The sequence below is a fragment of the Balaenoptera acutorostrata genome, chromosome 2 (genome assembly GCF_949987535.1).
Source record: "Balaenoptera acutorostrata chromosome 2, mBalAcu1.1, whole genome shotgun sequence".
In the NCBI taxonomy this organism is placed as follows: Eukaryota; Metazoa; Chordata; class Mammalia; order Artiodactyla; family Balaenopteridae; genus Balaenoptera; species Balaenoptera acutorostrata.
Window position 1 is genome coordinate 140,411,860 of NC_080065.1, and position 18,239 is coordinate 140,430,098.

The window sequence follows — 18,239 nt, forward strand, 5'->3', positions numbered from 1 at the left end:
TGCAAGGGGTGTGTTAGTGTCCCCTTTTAGATGAGAAGAGTGAGGCTTTGCTAGCGAAGGTAAAGCCAGAACTTACACCCAGAGTGGTTTCACTTAACACCCACTCTCTCCATTACGCTTTGCTTTCTACCTCATTGGCTATAAAGATTAAATGAGGGCTTCCCTGGTGGCGCAGTGGTTGAGAATCTGCCTGCTAATGCAGGAGACACGGGTTCGAGCCCTGGTCTGGGAAGATCCCACATGCCGCGGAGCAACTAGGCCCGTGAGCCACAACTACTGAGCCTGCGCGTCTGGAGCCTGTGCTCCACAACAAGAGAGGCCACAATAGTGAGAGGCCCGCGCACCGCGATGAAGAGTGGCCCCCACTTGCCACAACTGGAGAAAGCCATAGCACAAAAACGAAGACCCAACATAGCAATCAATCAATCAATAAAGAAATCTTAAAAAAAAAAAAAAAGTTGCTTATATTTAAAAAAAAAAAAAAAGATTAAATGAGAAAATGAATGTAAACTGCTTGACATGTAGATTTTTAAAATAAACCAAAGCAATATCTCTGTAAAGAAAATATTTTTGAGTTTTCTACAACAGCAGCCAAAAGCCCTTGGTAGATGCATATGGGAAGGGTTTTGATGTCATCTTGAAGTCACATGAATCTGATGAGCAACCCTCACCCTTGCCAACCCCCATTGTCCCCACCCCAGCCTCTTATGGTATGGAAGAATTCTTCCTGCCAGAAAGTTCTCCTGTTCATCTGACACAAACCACTTCTGTCTTGTCCTTTTTTATTGGTTCTGTCCCCCGTGGAGAGCTGGAAGACCTGGCCACTCTCTTTGAAATGCCACTTGAAGGCAATGATGAAGTCATTTCTCATTCTTTTCTCTCTCAAGCCAATTTACAGGTGAAAAAAGTTGCCATTGAATTGTTCAAAGGAGATGAAAATTCCCTAGAACTGGAGGCAGGTTGACCTATAGACCTTCCTTGGCATTTGCAATAGACATTCCAGGTAGTGTAGCCCATTTTTGGCATTCATGTGTCTCTGAGCCTATAGCGTAGCAAACCGTTTCTGCATCGCTCCATGTTCAAGGGGGTCAAGTTCTTTGAAAATTCATGATGTTTTAAAATACCTCCTTTTCTGAAACGTGCTACAGGCATTCTTATCCGTCATGTCTTATAAATAGCTGATGCCAGACTCCTGTAAGTTACAGTAGACTCTTGTCTACTCTTGTCTCATCCCAAAGCCTTTACAAGAGATTTCCACCCCCCCCAGGACACACTGAATTCCTTTTCAGAGAGTGATGGCTGTATTTATTTCCAAGGAAGAATAAATAAGTAGAAAGCAGGGAGAATATTTACATCCTTGGGCCTTGAAGGAGGATGCTAAGAGCCGACTTTGAAACACTTGGTTTTGTTAAGGTAACTCATGGCCTATTTGGGAATCCACTTTGGAGGAAATTGAGTCAAGAAGAGTTGCAATTTCTATTTATCCTTTCATTGATCATTATTTTCCTTTTTTAAAAACTTTCTTGGTTTGGGAAAAAAATGTGGGTGATACATAATCTTAGAGGATAAAATTTCATCCCCAAATATTAGAGCATATTAGAGCCAGAAGAGCCCTGGAATGGAGAGTCTGAGGTTGTATTACTGATACAGAACCGTACCAGTCAGAAAGTTAACACTTACCAAGGGCTTCTTGTGTATCTAACATTGTGCTAAGATCTTTAAATACATTCTCTCACTTAATCCTCCAAATAACCAAAATAACGATCCATAGTAGACAGGGACATCATCTCTGGTCATAGATGAGGGAATGGAGGCCCAGAGTGACTTAATATTTTGCCCCAAGGCACCCCAGTAGTGAGTGGTTGAGACCCAATTTAGATTCACTTTTGTCTGCCAGGGAATTGCAGTATATTGGTCTGCTAGGGCTGTCATAACAAAATGCCACAGACTGGGTCTCTTGGCAAACAAAAATTTATTTTTTCACAGTTCTGGAGGCTAGGAGTCCAAGATCAAGGTGCTGGCAGGGTGAGCTTCTCTGAGGCCTCACTCCTTGACTTACAGATGGCCACCTTCTCGCTGGGTCCTTACATGACCTTTTCTCTGGGCATGCACACTCGTGGAGTCTCTTCCTCTTTCTATTAAGAATACCAGTCCTGTTAGATAAGGGCCCACTGTAATGTCCTCATTTAACCTGAATTACCCCCTTGAAGGCCCTGTCTCCACATATAGTCATGCTGGGGGTTAGGGCTTCAACATACGCATTTGGAAAGGGGAGGCACAATTCAATGAAACAGTGAACTTAACCAGTGTACTAAGATCTTGCTCTGATAACAGGAGTTTGATCAATATCATTATAACTTCTGTGGCCTTAAGTCTCTCATGGATTAAAAAAAAAAAAGTTTCGGGTTTTAAATTTTTTTAATAGTTTTATTGAGGTACTGTTGATATTCATTCATTCATTCATTTAGTTTTTAAAGACTTTTCCTACTCTATAAAACTTATGAAATAAACACTGCATAATTCATCAACAGATTCATCATTATTGGTATAAAATCAAAATAGGGTCATTCTATTACTCTCTCCTGTGAAGGTGGAAAGTAATGAGACTTCCTCTGGGGCCATGTCAGTACCTGGCTCTCTAATTACCATTTTCCCGTGGTGTTATTGGCCCCTCTTTCTTTCAAACACAAAAGAATGCAGTTTTTCTTCTTGCTTATTTACAACTTTACCCAGCAAACAATTACAGCTTATTTGACATATGCCAGGCATTCTTTTTTCAAGCTTAAATTCACTGAATCCTTGTTATGTGTCAGACACTCCCTGAAGGCCATTCATTAGTTGCATTTGATATAGTCTTTCCATAAGCCCCTTATGGTTGTGCAGATGGGGAAATTGAACCTTTCTTTGGTTAAACAATTTGCCTGAGGTCAATTAACTAGAAAGGGTGGAGTTCGTATTTGACTTCAGGTCTGTCTGATTCCCAAGCCGGGGTCCTTCGTTCTTTAGCCACTGAGATGACCTGTTACTTGTGCTTTCGCAAAGATTCTCTCATGCCTTCACGTGCTCTTGTGGTTTTGATTTTTTTTTTCCCCATTGACTTCCTCTCCTTGGTGTCTGTGCTTCTCCTTTTCCCCTCCCTTCCCTTTCATTCTCTCTTGTACGATATACACAATATGAAAGAGGGAGATCTGCCTCTGTTTTTACTCTCAAGCTTAATTGCATTGCCTCCTCTAACCTCTTGCCGATTAAATAGTGGCAAATGGAGAAATTATTGTTAGGTTTACAGGAGAAAACAGGTTGAGAAGTGCACTCGCTTATTGAAGGATGCTTTCCTTTTCCACTGACATTACCTAGACTTTTGTATGCACTTGCTTTGGGCCTTCCATTATTTTTAATTTCAGCTTACAATTAGAGCCTGCAAGTTGAATTGCTTTCTCTGAGGACGTGGATTTGGCAGGTACCACTGCCCCCCATCCCCCCGTTGCTCAGCTGAAATTAACATGGTTGCTTTTGTTCCCTTGTACTTCAAACTGGCCTGATCAGTAGAATCATGATTGCACTTAGTAATTGCTTCCCCAGAGTCTGTAGGGAGAACAGATATGAGTGGTGCTTGGCCTGATGAAGAAGATAATGGAGGTTCTCCTGGGAAGTACATGGGAGCTTTAGGCCATGATCTTGGGGATTAGGGAGCTGTCCCTCTTTACTTGCACTCAAAAGTCTTATGGTGTTTACAGAAGCCATGAAGGGCGCTGCTGCTGGAAGTGTCCAGTTTGGACTCAGGATAAAATTGGAGACCTGGTTGTTTGTTATGGCTCACAGATGCCGCAAAGGGAACCGTATTAACCCTGGATCTTCTAGCTCAATGCCAGCTCAGTTCTGATTATCTTTTATTAGTGAAAAACTTAATATCTAGTTAGTCTTCAGCAGTTCCATGTTTCATCTCAAAAAAGTTGAATTGATTTTAGTTCCACAAATGAAAGAGGGATTAATCTCATATTCAGAGACCCCAGGGTGCAAAATGGAAGCCAGTGTAGCATCATGGGTGGCAAGTGTCAGATCACTGAAAGTGTTTGCGATTCCAGACCTCTAACATCCTTTCGAATCCTGAGATGCACCATCCACCCCACTCCCAGCCTCAGCTCTCAGTGTTCCCCACATGGTTGTACCCTATGCTTATATGAACCTGGTGACACCCCCATACCTCGGTGTCTTTTATGTCTGTATGCCTTTGTACCTCCTCTTCCCTATTCCTGGGAAACTGTTTTCTCTGGTCTTCTGAGTTGTTGATTCCTACCTAGTATCCTTCAGGATACAACACGAGCATTACTGCCCTTCTAAATACCAATCCTTCTGTCTGGAGGATTGAGTTAGGGGCTCTGCTGTGCTCCCCGTGCTTACCTCTACGAATCTACCTATCACATAGTATCAGAATTGTTGGCTGTCTTGTCCTTTACCTCTTATATGAGATCCATATCACTGCCATATTTATTTTTGAAATCATGTGTCAAGGACATAGTAAGCGTACAAAAAAATGATGTTGAATAGGTCAGTGAAACAAAATAACAGTTGATATAATTTTTGTGTGTGTACAACTGTAGAGTTTTAAAATATTTTTATTAGCACTTAAAGTTTCAATAATACTGTTTTTTAAGCTTTACAGTACCTAATTTTTTATGTACCTTCCCAGCTATGCTCTTTCTAGGAATCATACATACTTTTCATAGACTATTGTCAATGAACATGTAGATAAGTTTTTAAGAAAGCCAGAAGGTACTGAACTAAAATTTTAATAGTTAATATAAAAAAGTAATGCAATAGTTATTTCTGTAGAAAAAACAGATTTTGTATTATTTCAAATACAATGGATAGGAAAATCTCTTCACTGGTGAATAGTTTGCTGAATCATACAGAGCAATTACCTCTTTTATTTGTAAATTGGGAAGATCTTTCTGGCAGTCATGGGCGTTCAAGAGACCTCCTTTCCAGTAGAGGGTGCTTCTACTCCATAAGCTGTGATGGATACCAACAGATGAAGACACCAAAAGACTTGTTCTAAATGCATCACAGCTGGCTACATGAAATTATGATTTATGTTCAGCTGGAGCCCAGTATGAAGAATTTTAAGCCAAGGGTGCAAAAGTCTATCTTCTCATTTTGCAAGCCCCAGTCTTGTTACATGCTATGTTTCAGCACTTTTCAGGTTAAACGAGGAAACCATAGTTAGCACAGAGAAGTGTTTAGAGAGACACCCAAGTTACCCCCTGCATGATGTGTGAGTATCTTTGCCTTTCACGGAACCCACATTTGATGAGTGCAAATTTATTTCATTTTCACTTATAGAGAATTATTTCACTATTTCACTATTTCACATTCTCTTTCTAATAATTTTAGATTAGGTCTTCCTAATTGGCCTCTGGCTACTTGAAAAGAGTGAATATGGAATGTAAGATGATTAATGGTTCCAGTGAATGGTCTGGAGAGCTTGGTTTCTTAGAGAACTGATGTTGGGGTGTGGAAGGACCTCAGCCTCCCTTTCATGCCTCCTTGCTTTAGATCTCGGTGTTCTCTTTGCTGTGATTGCCTTTACCGTTTCTCTACTGATTAAACCCTCCTCATTCTCTAAAAGCCAGCCCAAACACCCATGTAGAATTACATACTCATTCCCTTTTACTCCCCCAGCTACATTTCTTGTAATTATTAATGGCACTTGCTTTATTTTGTTTTGTATAATTATTAGCTGTTTACATATTTGTCTCTCCTCGGAGGCTGTAAATACCCCATGGCAGGAACTGGGGTGTATTAATCTTTATGCTCCTCCAATACCAATAGGCTGCACATAAAAGGTGCCAAGTAAACATTTATGGATTTGAAGTGTTTCTTAGACGTGTACTACATGTAAATATTGAACTTAGAGTAACAATCACAGCTCCATGGGCTTTTTAGAAATGCAGTTGTCTATATGTGTTGGTAAGCATAAAGAGGATAAAAAGTATACGATAGGTGAGATATGACTAATTTTGTGGTGGGGATAGAGGGCGGGCTCCAGTTGAGGAGCTGGTCTTTTGTAGACTTGCCATAGAATGGTACTTAAGTGTTTTACTTGTTAATGTTTTTTCCTGTCTTTGTCAAAAATTAGTGTTTAGATGATTGTAGAATAGGCAGTACTGTGACGTGTTTTATACCCTATATAGCTCATGTCAGGTACCTTTGACAATTCTTTAATGTTTTTTTATAGTTACATCTTTTCTTCTTTGTGACAAGAAACGTCACCAGGGATCCTGTGTTACTCTTTTCTCTGACACCACGTTTATGATGAAGACTTAGTGTCACATGGTAAACACACCGGGGCAGGTGCCCCACCAGTGCCCCATAGAACTGTTTCTGAGAAACTTGGGCTTTCATCATTGTTTCTTAAACAGAAAACCTTTATCACTAAAGTAATATGTACTCAATGTGAAAAATGGAAACAATTTACAGGAGTATAAATGCTGGTACAAGTAAGATTGTTCCTTCCTTCTCTGCCCTCCCCACCCAGAGAACCACTGTTTCTACTTTTTTAACAATGTTTACACACACACACACACACACACACACACATACCCCATTTCTCTTTATAATTACTATTTTGATTGCCCATTTCTGAAATGGCAGAAAACACAATTATCATCAATCCTAGCAAAACTCTTCTTCCAAGTTGAAGTCCTGACAATTAAGTTTCCCCTTGCTTGTCCTTCTTCCTGGTGGCATATCTAAATGCTGGGAATTTAAGGAGGGTCGTGGTTTCTGGAGTGAGGCGACAGCTGGACCCCATGAGCGCTATTCACTCTAGAATTTTCTAGGGCGTGCATCATCCAACCCACTTTAGCTATGCCCCCCTCCCTGGGCATCCAGTTAGGTACTGGCAGTCCCATTTGGTCCTTGGCCATAGAGTTTATCTTGCTATCTGCTGGTCCATGTGCAAGCCCTTCAGGTGTGTGGACTTTCTTCCTCCTCTGCTAATGAGGAACAGTTCTTCAAGGACATGGAAGCTGGGGGGAGGGTACCTAGGAACTTCTGTACCTCTCATCTCCCCTCATCCCCCACATCCAGCTATCCCTCTTCTTGACAGAGTGAAACCCTCCTTTGGAAATGCTCACTGCCATTGTTCACAGGGCATTTCTGCTCTCAAACCTTGTGCTTATCAGAGAGCTCTCATTCTCCCATCCCCTTAAAGTGAACCCTGGGGGAGAGGGCACAGTAGAAAGCCCTCAGAGATTAAGACTAGTATGTCATACTCTTGTTTCCTTTCCTCTTGTTCTCCTATCCAGGGAGAGGTATTCCTCTATACCCTCTTCTAGGACAGAAGACAACAAAAAGGAAGTGTTCTGCAAGGATTTTACACGTGGATGTCAGCTTTTAAAAACTGAAATGTCCAGAATTAGATATCTTTTTCTATCCCCAGTTCTGCTGTGAGACATCTTTACCTTAAGGGGAATGATGTACCTGAGGTGAGGTTAGAGCAGAAAAAAGGAGTTTGGGGGAAAGCATACTCATTTACTGGTCACAGAATCATCCAGAACCATGTAATGCACGTATGCACACATAGGTAGTGTTTTTATTGCTTTGTTTCTGTTTTGTTTGGTCTTTGCATAAATGGTATCATATTTAGCATATTATTTGTGACGTGCTATTTTTTCCCTTATCAATATGTGACAAACGTATTTTCATTACTACATAGTGTTTTTTAGTGTATTAGTCCGCTTGGGCTGCCATAACAGAGCACTATAGACTGGGTGGTTTAAACCACAGAGTTTATCTGTCATAGTCCTGAGTCTGGGATTCCAGCGTCCAAGTCTAGCAGGGTGGTTTCTCGTGGGAGCTTGCTTCCTGGCTTGCAGTGAGCTGCTTTCTAGCTACGTCTTCACATGGCCTTTCCTCTGAGTGTACATGGAGAGGGAGGTCTGTGGTGTCTCTTCTTATAAGTGCAAGAATTGTATCAGATAAGGGCCCCCCCTTATGACCTCATTTAACTGTAATAAAGTCCGTATAGGCCCTTCCTCCAAATATGGTCACATTGTGGGTTAGGCCTTCACCATATTAATTTTAGGCGGGACACATTTTAGTCCATAGCATGTAGTATGGAGCACGATAAATGCTATTTATATTACAAATATCAACTCTTTATTACAGATGTTATACATACACTCTTACAATATGTTACTTGATTAAATATATGTATGGTATTTTTCACTATATAGGATTTCTACATATGTAATTTCTTATTTGGCATGAACATGATAAAATGTGTTTATAATGCAGTGCCTCCCAAAATTTACCCAAAGATGAGTGTAAGTCATGGCATCCAGTAGCCCTGATTCTTTCCATGCACCTCTCATACTGACAGCCCCTTTCAGGTCCCAACTCCTGTATTGTAGCACAGAACAGAAAAGCTTAGAAGGCCTATTGTCATAAAAACAATCAGAATAAAAGCTCACTTAACATAATTCAGCCTGCTTTCCTTATGCAGAAGTCAGCAAAAACCCTTTCATGTCTCCTTGAATAGTCATTTCTGAGTCAGTGGCTATCCTGTAGTGGGTTGTACTGGCCTCAGCTCTCACGTTCAGTGTGCATGTGGGGACTTCAGAAAGGCATTTGGCCTGCTGAGCACCAAGTTCCCCTGGACCTATCTGGAGACTTCAGCTTTTTTTTTTTCTTTCCTTTTTTTATTATGAAAAAATTGGAACATTACAGAATTAGAGAAAATAGTGCAGTCAAGTGTGTGAACTCATTACCCAACCTCATCTCTTATCCACATTCTCCCCTCTGTTCTGTGGATTATTTTGAAGCGTCTCGAATATTGTATCATTTTATCTGTAACTATTTCAGCAAACTAGGCTTATATTTTAAAATGTAAGCATTTTTGGTAAAAGTAAACAGAATGTCGGTGTCCCACTTAAAAGAGCTGAACAATTCTTAAGTATTATAAAATATCTAATTAGTGTTTAAATTTCACCAATTGTCCCAGAAATCCTTTTTAAAAAAATGTTTGTTCAAATCAGGATTTAAACAAGATCTTCACTTTGCACTTGGTGGATAAGTCTCTTAAGTTTCTATCTATTCTGTTTTCTCATAATTTACTTGTTGAAGAAACTAGGTCATTGTCCTACGGTTTTCCATAATCTGTATTTGGCCATTGGTCTGCCTATGGTGTCATTAACTATGTTCCTCTGCGTAGCTTGTAAATTGGTAGTTCTAGAGTAGCAGTTCTCAAAGTGTGGTCTGGGGACACATGACAGGGCGTCTCTGAGACACTCTCAAGGGATCCATGAGATCAAGACTGTCTTCATAATAATACTAAGATGTGAGTTGCCTTTTTCATCCTCATTTTCTTATATACAGTGGAGTTTTCTGGAATCTATTTGACAAGTGGTATCACCACAGATTGCATGCAGAAGCTTATAAGAGAATCAAGTTCTCTTCTATTAAGCCAGTTGTTAAAGAGATTTGCAGAAATGCAAAACAACCCAGTCTTTTCATTACTGTTTTTTAGTTTTGGAAAAACAGCTATTTTTCATAACAATATTTGTGTTAATGTATAATGGATTCATTATTATTTTTAAATGAATTAGTAAATAAATATTCAAAATGTTTCTCTTTCTGCTCCCAATTATTAATTTATTCAATTATTTTTATATCAGTATGGACTCATGGATATTTATTTTATATTTTGCATTATAATCCACTACTGTTTTATATATTTTGTTTGTTCAAATTTTTCCAGCTTTGGCTGTTGAGAGTTCTTTCAATTGGCTCCTATGTCCCCTTGGCATATCCCCATTAAGTTAATTTTTTTAGCACTTCCTTACCATAGATTCTTTAGTCTCATGTATTTCCTGCCCTAGCTCTAGAATCAGCCATTTCTCTAAAGAGTCCCAGTTCCTTTGATTGGAGATTGATATTAAAAACCAAGATCTGGGGTCTAGGTGTGCTCATTGCTATTTGGGTGTTGTTTCTTTTAGGCCTTCTCAGCTAACAGAAGAAAGAGATGCGTACTAACCTGTGTATATACACATAACTATAAATACTTCTACATGTAACCATCTGTATCTATATTAAGCTAAACCTGAGTTTACACTTATGTCTCCTAATCTATTCCACATGGATCATTCTAACCTCTGCCCCTTGCTTATCTGTAGATTTCTACTCTAACAGTGAGAAACTTGTTTCCTAACATCCACCATCCATTTACTTAATTGTTCAATTCTAGTAAACATGTACAGCAGTATCATAATTGTTTGCTCATATCCTCTTGGGAATCAACTTTATCAACTAGAGTACAGTGTTTTATATGCAGTTCCTTTGCCCTTAGTCTTACAGACTCCATTTCCAAAATTGCTCAAATCAGCACCCTTTTCCCCAACTCCCTTCAGTGACGTTGTTTCATATATTTGTAATATGGTTAGATTCTCTTGTCATAGAATGCATTGTTTCTTGGGATCCGCCAACTTCCTCTGTGATTTTTGGAAATGTACATACATTAAGGTGCACTCTTTGTGCTGTGCGTTCTGATAAATGGATAGCATATATCTGTCATCATAGTATCACACAGAATAGTTTCACTGCTCTAAAAATCCCCTGTGCTTAATTATTCAAACTTTCCCACCTCTTGTTTATCAGATACATAGTTTGCAAATATTTTCTCCAAGCCTGTAACCTGTTCTTTGATATTTTGACAGTTTTTCACAGAGCAGTAGATTTTAATTTTAATAAAGTGGAAGTTATTAATTTTTTCTTTCATGCATTGTGCTTTTGGTGTTGTATTTTAAAACTCATTGTCAAACCTAAGTTCATCTAGACTTTCTCGTATGTTTTCTTATAGAATTTTATATTATTGCATTTTATATTTAGGTCTATGATCCATTTTAAGTTAACTTTTTTGTGAAAGGTGTAAGTTCTGAGTATAGATTCAGACCTTTGTATATGCACATCCAGTGGATCCAGAACGATTTGTTGAAAAGACTGTTCTTTCTCTATTGCCTTTGCTCCTTTGTCAAAGATCAGTTGACTATATTTGGTGTATCTATTTCTGGGCTCTCTTTTTTGTTCCATTGACTTATATGTCTGTTCTTTCACCAGTACCATCCTGTCTGGATTACTGTGGCTTTATAGTAAGTCTTGAAGTTGAGTAGTATCTGGCTTCCAACTTTTTTCTTCTTTTCATTGTTTTTCCATGTAAACTTTAGAATCAATTTGTTGATATCCACAGAATAGCTTGCTATTTTGAGGTGATGTTTTTGTACTTAAAAAGTAACAATTTGTAAAAAACATTCACATGATGCAAAAGTCAAATCTACAGAACACCCATTTTTGTCCATTTCATTCTTTTTTCTCCCTGCCCTGAGTAGGTAAATTTCAGTACACACATACATACATGTATATATGTGTGTGTGCACGTATGTGAGGTCAGTGGCTGTTTCCCTATGACTTTGCCAATAGCCTTTTCAAACTTCTGGATTTTTTCCAATTTGATAGGTGAGAAAACAGCATCTCAGTGCAGTTTTTTTTAATATAAATTTATTCATATTTTTTATTTATTTATTTTTGTCTGTGTTGGGTCTTCGTTGCTGCGCTCGGGGTTTCTCTAGTTGCTGCGAGCCGGGGCTACTCTTTGCTGTGGTGCATATGCTTCTCACTGCGGTGGCTTCTCTTGTGGTGGAGCACAGGCTCTAGAGCACAGGCTCAGTAGTTGTGGCGCACGGGCTTAGTTGCTCCGCGGCATGTGGGATCTTCCCGGATCAGGGATCAAACCCGTGTCCCCTGCACTGGCAGGTGGATTCTTAACCACTGTGCCACCAGGGAAGTCCTCTCAGTGCAGTTTTAACTCACATCTCTCTTATTAGCAAAGTTGAACATATTTTCAAGTGTTTAAATGCCACTTGCATTTTATTTTTTTGTGACTTTTCTGTTCATATCTCTACCCATTTTTCTATGTTGATGGCTTTTTCTTCTCTATTTCATGGCTCTTTATATATTAGGGATGTTAACCATTTGTCAGTCAGATATGCTGCAAATATTTTTTCCCATTGTGTCACTTCAGAAAGTTTATGTTGAAGCTTATAGCAAATACGATTTTTTCATATTTCATATAAGTCCTGTGGGAGAACTAGCCCTTTATCATTTCTTAATAATCATGTTTAGTTCATATGTTTTGGGAGTAGGAGACTACCCTTTATTCCTCAAAACTTGGGGTTGGGGGGAAGAAAGAAACCCCAGAAATCATGGTTACATGAGCCAGAAAATGCCTTACTTTTGTTTAAATTAGTTTGAGTGTTTTTTAAATAACCAGAAGATCACTGACTAAAGCAAAGTTACATGTTTTCAAAGGATGCTTGTTAGTGTCTAGCAGTGGTGGGTGGTATCAGTTCAGATAAGCAATTATATAATCATGAAAACGGACTAACACATAGAATTTTAATAAAATTAGTACAGCATCACACAAAAATCTTCCAAATAATTAATGGGTAAAAGTATCTGATTGTGTTTGGCATTAATTCAGTTTTTTGGTAGCTATGAAACAAAATAGAAATCTCCAAAATATTTGCTTGTTCTTCTATAAAAATAATTAATTGTGAATATCAGGGCATCATTTATCTTCTTGCTCTGTTAACACATTGATTGTAATGATGTCTGATCAGTTTTTATATGAATCTTTTCCCCAAACTGACTCCAAGTTTATAAAGTCCATGTAAGAAGTTTCAATTTCCCTGAGACCATTTAGTCTTCATAGTCACTGTGAAAGCTGTGTCTTTATGCTTTGTTCCTCTTCTCAAATAATCAGCTTCCATCTTCAAGTATGGATCTGGTCAAAGAGAGAAATTTTGTACAAAGAAATGGTATCTTATGTGAGGATTATGTTAGAGAGTCTAGGTGTATGGTATAAGTGCATATACTCACAATTTACGTTGAAAAACACATAGGGCGTTTCCATTTGGAAAATAATGAATTGCCTCTCAATGAGAGCATAGTCAATTTTTCCTTCAGTTTTGGACCGAGTGGCTATTTCTTTGAGAGAGCACCAGATAAAATACTTCGCTTGGGTCTAAGGGGCATGCTTTAGGAAAAATTCAGACCTTTAAATACTAGAATGACACTCATACAGCAAGATGCTCACATTGAAATTAACAACAGATTTGTGTATTCCAAATCATGCATCCTCTGGGGATATGCTCACCGAGTCCACCAGGGAGAATGGTCCTCATTTTAAAAATTATTTCTCTCTCTCTCTCCACCTCTCTCTCTCAAGTGTGTGCAGTTGAAGTCTCAGCATGTACGTGCATAATTGTTATGGATTGGTTGTTTATATCTCCCCCAATTTGTATGTTGACACTGTGACCCCCAATGTCATGGTATTTGGAGATGGGCCTTTTGGGGGTAATTAGGGTTAGGTTGAATCATGAGAGTGAGACCCTCAGGATGGGATTAGTGGCCTAATGAGAAGAGGAAGAGAGATCCCTCTTTCCCCTCATGTGTACACTGAGGAAAGGCCACGTGAGCACACAGTGAGCACACACACTTACACCATCTGTAAATCAGGAAGAAAGCTCTCCCCAGAACTGGACTCTGCCAGCACCTGATCTCAGATTTGCAGCCTCCAGAACTGTGAGAAATAAATTTCTGCTGTGTAAGTCAGCCGGGCTATGGTATTCTGTTACGGCAGCCCAAGCTGACTAAGACAAGTGGTAAGGGTTAGTTGAACTTTGGGACTCTCTCCTTCTGCCCAGCGTGAGAGCAGAATGGCACAGGAAGCATGACTTCTGCCTCGAGGCAAGACAATCTGATTCTCTTTCCTGTAGAACTGGGAGTTAAGAAGATGGATATTGAGTGGGGGGTGCTACAGTTAGGATGCGATATAGCCCCAGAGATGGGCCTGCGCATTTGACTCTTGGTGGCTTCCTAGTTCTTGGTCCCAGCCTCTCACAAAGCACCCGAAACACTTCTTCCCTTGACTTAGTTCCACTGAACACTATATGTCCTTCTGTTAAACGTTGAGCCCTCATCCCCCTCCCATACACAGTTTGGCTCCAGCTAACTTGAAGTGAGTTTCTCTTACATCCGAAAGACCTTAATTAATGTACTGCTATACCTTGAACAAACACAACCAATTATTCTTAGAGTGGTGTATCTTCCTGTAGAACTTTGAAACTCAAAATTAATTTCCTCTGCAATTTAGAATAAATGACAGTGTTAAAAGGGAAAAAAAAAACATACTCAGCTCGTGAAGGCCTTGCTTTTTCCTTGGGTTTGTGTGGTTCCTTTTGACTTTGCATTCCTGCTTTGCACGCAGCCCTGCCCCTTCAACTGGCAGCTTCCCACTCTTCTGCCTTTCTAAAGTCTGGTATGTTTTTTTTTAAACTTATGTTGTGCTATGTTTCCCCTCCTCTTTGTACATCCTCCATTTTCCTTAATTAAGTTCTTCCTGCAATGAGTGAGTCAAAACTAGTCTTAAGCAAGTTTGTTAATTGCCGGAGGGTGTTGCTAAGGCTTAGTGTGTGGTTTTATTTTTATAAACAAGGCTGTTGATAACATATTAGAAGAAAGTTGAGACTCAAGGATACTGGAAGGAGGTGTCATGCATTAACAAAAGCCTTTTTACAGTGATGGAAGGAAAGTAGATTCGATAGTAATGGGAGAGAGAGAAGGAAATGACCTTACGGCATTGCATTCAGTCACTTCTTAATTGCCTTCTACCAAAACGTAATTGAGGAAGCTCAGTGCCGCCATCCCTTACATTATAAATGCTGCCAGCAGCACAGAATATAAGCTGAAGAAGGGCAGTGACTAACCTAAGTTCACATACTCCATTAAAAACATTATCATAAGATAAATTAAGCTTTGCTTCTGTGAATAAACTGTTTTTTTTCTGCTCAGGGCATTTAAAAAAAATCATCATAGGAGCATTTTTTATATATTACAGGAGTATTACAGAACTCCTGGTTAATTCTGGGTTGTCCATTTTATGCTGCTTGATGACAGTAGTTATTTTACCATTCGGTGCCTTCATCTTTTTTTTAAATTTTTTGGCTGTGTTGGGTCTTCATTTCTGTGCGAGGGCTTTCTCTAGTTGTGGTAAGTGGGGGCCACTCTTCATCGCGGTGCGCGGGCCTCTCACTGTCGCGGCCTCTCCTGTTGCGGAGCATAGGCTCCAGACACGCAGGCTCAGTAGTTGTGGCTCACGGGCCCAGCTGCTCCGCGGCATGTGGGATCCTCCCAGACCAGGGCTCGAACCCGTGTCCCCTGCATTGGCAGGCGGACTCTCAACCACTGCGCCACCAGGGAAGCCCCGGTGCCTTCATCTTTAACATGGAGTTAACTTGCTTTGACTGCAGTGAGATGATGCATAGGAAGCATTTGGCATGGTCATTTTTCAATTTATAATAACTATTACCAGATTTTTATCCACAAATTCCACATACCTGCTGCCTTTTATGTAATCTTTGTAGTTTAGTAATTTAATGACCGTAGTAGAAAGTTGTGGGATATATGCCTTCTCAGTGGATTGTGAAGAAAAATTAAGGGGTCAAGTTATAAGGCCCATGACTGGTTTTACAGATGACCTTCCCTTTCATTTTCATTTTGACCAAAATGAAGTTATAACAATGAACAACATTATTACACCCCCTTTCCTCCTTGAATGTTTAGGCTTTCACCATACTTAACCTTCAACTAGAAAATAGAGCTTACAGAAATTTCATAGTCGTAACCATCCTGATGATAAGATGGGAGACTTTTAGGAAGATATCAGATGACTTTTTTGTATTTCATACAACCCCCTGGGAGATAGAGGCTAAAAGTCCCTAGCAAAACTAATTCATTATCTGCAAACCCATGTTTCCTGCCAAGCCAGGGTTCAGAGAGGACCAGGAAAGACTCCCATCTGAATTATGGTGACTCTTCAGGGCATTGCTGTCTGTCTCTTATCTTTGATGTCCTTCTGTCCTAAGGGCTCACTTTTCTTGGCTTCTTGCCCATGTGCTTTCGTCTGAATAAGTTTGCCTTTTTTAAATTTCACATATAAACCTGGGAAGAATGGAACTTGGAGTTTTCTTGGTTGGTAAAGTAATTAGTTCTGTGGCCAACCATGAAAGATAATGCCTGAGGGTGAAATCCACATTCTGGGGGTCATTTCCAGCATGAAGTCATAACTACAACTTTTGAACCTCCCTTAAGAATGTTACTGATGGTAACTTTTAGAAATTGGAGGAAAACTTAAGAGTGTTTAACTGTATCATGACGTTTTTCATGAATGTAGAAATTTAGTGATGTTAATTTTATTATAATTTCTAACTCAATTGGAGTACATACTAGATAATCTATTGACCTATTGCCCAAATAAGTCAGTATAAAATCAGAAATCAGCCACTTTGTAGTGGTTTCCTTTAGATTTTTGATAATACAGATTTTTTAAAGTGAGTAAAATTCTAAAACGAAGGGAATATTCTTTTCTCACTCTTTGAAACTTGTATGTGTTTATTGTGCTAACATATGCACTTGTAGGTTGGTGGAGGCTTTTCTGGCTGTATCTTCTCTGTGTTTTACCCATCCTTATCACTTGTGGTTTGTGAAGCACTTTCATACACATCCTGTTACGTTCTGATTCTCTGTAAAACTTGCAGGTGATTCTTAAAAGTCATTGGTCTTGAATCACCAATTTTCTCTTTGGTTCTAAGAGTTTACACTCAAACTTTGCCCACAAACCCAACACTGCTATCTTATCATGCCATTTCTTTATCTCTAAGGGAATTCGCTCAGAATTCTCTGTGTAACACAGAATAAAGAGATAAGAAAATAATATTCTCCTAAAGCTACTGCCTGCTTAGATCTATTCTGTTTCTTCTAGGACCCTATCATGTAGGTAATTATTTTCTTGCCTCATTTCTTTTTCTTTTCTGTTCAACCTTTTAACCTCTCCTTCTTGAGCAGCTGATAACTCAGTTTGATTTTTTTTGCTCAAGAAGAATGTCCATTGTTCCCAATCATCTTTGTAGATGTGGTTACTTCAAAAGCACATATTTGAAAATATGAAGAAAAAAATTATGGAGGCATGAAAAAGTCACTTTTATGTACTTCATTTATGGTACAAACGACTAACATTCTTTGAGTGTTTACCACATCCTAATGTTTGGACCGTTTGTGTGCTCTGTGTGTGTGTGCTTGTGGGTGGGTGTGTGTGCATGTGTGTCTGAAAGTTCAGGTGTTTGTGAGTGCATGTGTGTATGTGTATGCGTGAAATCTCATTTCATTTTCAAAACAGCTCTATGAATTTGGATATAGTTATTATCCCCTTTTTACAGACGAGGAAACAAAAATTCAGAGTGGTTAACTAATTTACCCACTATCACATACCTAGTATGCAGTGGAATCAGGACTCAAATCATGTCTGTCAGGCAACCAAGACTTGCTTTTGATGATGACACTGCTGCCTTATTGGTGCTTTTCATTTTGCTTCATGACACAGTTGTTTGGGGACAGGTTTATCTCACTGTGGTGGATTAAAGGTGCTTTAAATTCTTTGACACTCATCCCATTGAGAGGTTGGATTTATTTCCCCTTTCCTCCACTCTGGACTTGCCTGTGACTATGGAAATGATGCTAGGGCAGTTCTGGGCCCCACCATTAAAAGGATTGGCAGCTTCCACTTTGATCTCTAGGAGTTTAGGGCCAGTGTGTAGAGGTCCAAGGACCCTGAAGCATCCTCGCTGTGAGGAGACTTCAACTAGCCACATAGAAAGGCCATGGGAAGAGAGAGAAAGCTGACCAGTCAGTCCTCAGTTGTTTCAGACCCCAGACTTCACAGAGCAGAAATGAGCTTATCCTTCTATGGTTTGTCCTAATTCTTGACCAGTAGAATTGCAAAATATAATAATAATAATAACAACGCGTTGTGTCAAGCCACTAAGTTGTGGAGTAGATTGTTATAGAGGAATAGATAACCAAAACACTCACTTTTGTGAATGATCTACTCTTTAAAAAATAGGGATGCTGTCTCATTATTTTGTATATTTCTAGCTTCTAACACAGCATCATTCCTGCAGTTGCAGCTCGATTCATTTTAATTGATTGAATGAGTAAATGAATGAATGGAAGGAAGCTATTGAGAAGACAAGTACACCAGTTTCATGGAGCTCTGTTCTAGATGGAGCTGGCGGAGACAGACAGTAAAGAAATACTCAGGTGGTCGTGAGTGCAGTGAAGGAAAGTAA